Below are 4740 nucleotides of genomic sequence, written 5' to 3' on the forward strand. Positions count from 1 at the left end.
ATACACTTGACCAAAACCCTTTAAAGCCACATTGTTGATGGCTGGAATTAGAGAGTTAAGGATTTTCCTACGGAGCAGATAATATAAACTCATCTCATCTGCAGACTCGGAACTGGTGGGCTCCCACATGGAACCCGAGGGCTCTTTGCCACCCCCTGTATACAGTCATGATTCCCCAGCCTCTTCCGGGCCTGATCACTGCTTCGGAACTTCCAATCTGATGCTGTAGCCAACTGTGACTTCCAGGATGCACTCTGACCCTGGGTTTGCCTCCTACCTCTATGACTTTCCTCACCCCAACTGGGGTACTAATACCTGGTCCTCAATCTTCTTCCAGGGCCCAGGTCTCTGCCGGAGATTCCCATTGGCTAAAGTATTAACTGTTAAAGCAAACGTACCTCTGAGCTCCTGAATTGCTTCCTCAGTTCCGCTAGCATCACATAACTGAATCATATTAACTATCAAGGACAAGTTAGTATGGAAAAATAAAATGTACACGAATAGCTGGGAAATCAATTAAAATGCATAGCTGTAGGGGAAACTAGCTCTACCAGGCACTGAAGGCTGCTCTGGTGCCTCTCTTTCTGAAACAGTCTGGAAATGGCACATGATCTGGCAAACAGACCAGAAGAAGAGAATAAAAAGTCCCAAAAGAGACCCAAGTATGTATGGAAATTTAGTGTGTGTGATAAAGGGGGCATTTCAAATTGTTGGGGCAAAGATGGAGAAAACTGGGTACTTACTGGCAAGAGATAAAATCTGTATCTCACACCATGCATAAGAATAAACTTGAAATGGGGGCACCTGGGTGGCTCAGTGGGTTAAGGCTCTGCCTTCGGCTCAGGTCATGATCTCAGGGTCCTGGGATCGAGCGAGTCCCGCATCAGGCTCTCTGCTCAGCGGAGAACCTGCTTCCTCCTCTATTTCTCTCTCTGCCTGCCTTTCTGCCTACTTGTGATCTCTCTCTGTGAAACAAATAAATAAAATCTTTAAAAAAAAAAAGAATAAACTTGAAATGGATCAGGAATCAAATGTAAACATTTAAATTATAGAAAAACTACAAAGAACAAGGGTAAATTCCTCCTTGATCTTGGTACAGGGAAAGTCTTTCTAAGCACAGCTCACAATCCAGACAAGATAAAAGAATCGATCAATAAACATGGCTATATAAAAATATAAAAACATTTGCACAGCAGGAGGACCATACACAAAGTCAAAAGACAACTGACACGCTGGGGAAAAGGTCTGTAACTTACACCACAGATGATGGGCTAATTCCCTCAATATTTAAAGAGTTCTTAAAAAGGGAGAAAGGACCAAAATCAAGAGAAGAATGGGAAAAAGACAGGATCAGAAAATTCACTTATAAACATAGACATGGCATTTAAACCTATGAAAAGATATTCAAATAGCTCACAATTAAAGACACGCAAGTTAGGACTACACCATTTCTAACCAATCAGATAAGCAACAATTTTAAAGTATGACAACACATCCTGTTGGCAAGGCTGGGGAAAGCAGGCACTTTCATGTATGGCTGGTGGGAATACAAATTGGCACAGCCCTTTGAAAGGGGAACTTGGCAATGACTAACAAAGCAATTCATGGAGTGACTTTCCAACTGAGCAATCCCACTTCTAGGAATCTACCCGGAAGATACATCTCCAAAAATACAAAATATATGTATGCACACATTATTCACTGCAGCCTTGTGCAGAAACAGCTTAAATATCGATCCTTGAGAGAGTAGCTGGGTAAAGTCTGGTACACTTAGGTTAGGCAGTGGAGTACTACACAGCTGTAAAAAGAATGACAAAGATTCCTGTGAACTGGCGTGGTACGCTCACCAGGAGAGACTGTGACGTGAAGAAAAAAGCAAAATGTAAAAGGATGTCAGTAGGATGCTACATTTTACGGAAAAGGAAATCAGAAATTATGCACTTATCTTCTCAATAGTGCAAAAGGAAATAAAGGATAAACTAGAAACTAGTGAGACAGAAACAAGGAGTAGGTGGAAGGAGTTGGAAAGCGTGGGAAATGAGAGCAGGACAGAAGGGAGGGTGAGGGGAGGGGAGTGACTTTTCCTAGGAAGTCTTTTTATACAATTTGGACTTTAAGCAACCGTCGTCGTGATTCACTTACTGAGGATAGAGAAATAAAATCAGCAAGTATGGGAAAGGGAATCCACTATGGGGTATGTATGACTCAGGGTCACATCAGGAAGCAGAAATCACACAGTCATTTGAACAGGGAAATTTAATATAAACTTGTCACAGGGGAATAACTGGAAAGGTGTGAAGAGAACTCTGAAGAATGCAGTCAGGCAGAGACGGAGAGCCCAAGGAATAAAGAAACTTGGAAAGGGCCTCTCCCCAAGGATGAGATTCAGATCTCACTGGAGAGGGTATGGTAGATGGAGACATTCAGTGAATGCTAAAAATTGGTGGGTTGCCTGCTCCAGAGCTGCCCCACAGTCACCAAACAAGCAGGAAATACCCTTCTGGGGTGCAGGCCGGCAGAAGCTGGCAGGAAGGAATTGCAGCCAGGGCCAGCAAGCCAAAAGCACTCCCCTGGGGTAGATGTGGCCAAGACAAAAGGGGTTGGGAGACTGGCACACAAAAGGGGTTGGGAGACTGGAAGCCCGCTCACCAGAAGAGCAGCATGAGGCCCGGAGTGTGTGATGTCCACAGTGGGAGCGCCACAGTGAGGTGGTCGCTGGACAGGGACCAAAGCTGTGAGCTCACCAAGTGACTATGTGGTCTGGACAAGTAGCTGGGGCCGAGCAGCCCTGGATTTTTCCACACACTGCTGGCAGCCATGTGGTAGGAGTGAGGGGACAAAACAGCAGCACACTGCAACGGGGAAGAGAAGCGCCTGTCACCTATAATGTCCCCTCAGTGTCCTTCCCTGGTAAATTGTGCTCTCTGGGGAGGAGAAATGCTTCATTTCCAGCCCCGTTATTATGAATAGGTCACAAAGGGTGAATTTGGATGAGGGGCAATACATGAATGACAGGGTGAGAAGACCAAACAAATGAACCTCACTACATATTAACAAATCAGGAACAGAATCGCACAGAAAGGAAAGGAGAAACCCAAAGCAATGAGTGCCCAGATCTGGGTTTCTGCACACCATTCTCCAACAAAAAGAACCGGGGCTTTTCAGAGAAATGGTCGTGCCATGGCCAGGCAGAGAAAGTCCAAGAGGAGCCTGGAACATCTTGTCATGCCAGAACATAAGTGTTTTAAAGCAAAAGGTTGGGAGGGCAGTGGTGCTGGGAGCCTGGTGGGCACTGCCCGGTCCTCACAGCAGCCTGGTGGGGCCGCAGGAAGGGAGGCTCCGTGCTGAGCACATTCCGGAGCCTGAGTGGCCACCGAGACACCATTTGCCCCCACCATTCCCGGGACACCCCTTGTGCCGGTGCAGCCGCCCTCGCTCCCTCTGATCTTCCTCCCTTCCTCAGCCCCTGGATGAACAGCTGACTGAAGGACAAATCCCTGAGTTCAGGGAGGCTTTCTCCCTATTTGACAAACTTGGAACTGTTGTGAGGTCACCGGATCAGAGCCCAAGAGGAGCCAGATTTCCGCAACTGATTGACAAGGGGGATGCTGACGGTCATGGCATTATTGACTTCCCGCAATTTTTGACTACGACGGCTAGAAAAATGAAAGAGACGGTGAAGAAGAAATTCACAAGGCATGCAGAGTCTCTGACGAGGATGGTGACATCAGTGTGGCAGAGCAATGTGAGGTCATGACCAACTTAGGAGAAAAGCTAACAGATGAAGAAGATGAAATGATCAGAGAAGCCATGGACAAGGCAGCTATGAAGAATTCCTACTGATGATGACTGCCAAATGAAAACCTACTTTCAACTCCTTTTCCCCCTCTAGAAGAATCGAACTGAATCTTGAGGAAAAAAAAAAAAAAGTCCATGTAGTCATTCTGTTTCTGTATAGCAAAACTGAATGTTAAAAGTGCCTTGTATGCACACCCACAAAAACTGCACGTATTGGTTGGTGGTTCCTGTGCCCTAAAGATCAAGCTACATGTGTTTTACAATATAAACCCTTGTCCTACCTTAATGATAAGGAAGCGCTTAGCAGACTCCTTGCAGTTCCATTTGCTTGTATTAATACACTGTTTGGACTGGCTAGTTTTTCATGCATGCATCTTGACAACGGCGCACAGTCAAGCATTTGTATTAAAAACAAAAAAAAAAAAGAAAGAAAAAACAAATTTAAAACTTATTTAAATGGGTTCTAATTCAGTTCGTTAGTAGGAACTGTCATAGCTGGTTTACTAGAAGCAAACACTTAAAATTGGTTTATTGCACGATGCTGTGCAGAAACATGGGTGAAGAATAAACTGTCTAGATGTCGCCCCACCTAGTAGGACGGCCCTTTCCCACTTCCAGGTGCCCCCACCCTGGGTGACGACAACACTCATCCTGGTGGCCTGCTGTGTGTGTGGGTTCAGCATTGTCTGTGTTGTGCTAGAGTGAAATGGGTGTCGGGCCATTCACACTAATTTTTTAAAAAGAAACTTTTAGCAAGAGGATATCCTCAGACTCTCTGTTTTTAAAACCTTCTGAATCATGACTTCGAGGCAGCAAAGTAGTCCGGGCTGAGGACTTCAGCACAAGCATCAACACTGCTGTACAAGAAATTACAGTTTACAACCATTTCAAGTTCTAAATGCAAGTCTTTTTTTTCCCCCCAAAAAAAAAATTTTTTTTCAC

General features: G+C 45.0%; 1 pseudogene; it reads left to right on the forward strand.

Annotated features, from left to right (window-relative positions):
• Positions 1-2661: 2661 nt before the first annotated feature.
• LOC116876699 lies at positions 2662-3860 on the forward strand (annotated as a pseudogene).
• The last annotated feature ends 880 nt before the right edge of the window (positions 3861-4740 follow it).

The sequence above is a fragment of the Lontra canadensis genome, unplaced genomic scaffold, assembly GCF_010015895.1.
Source record: "Lontra canadensis isolate GAN:19392208 unplaced genomic scaffold, GSC_riverotter_1.0 scaffold47, whole genome shotgun sequence".
In the NCBI taxonomy this organism is placed as follows: domain Eukaryota; kingdom Metazoa; phylum Chordata; class Mammalia; order Carnivora; family Mustelidae; genus Lontra; species Lontra canadensis.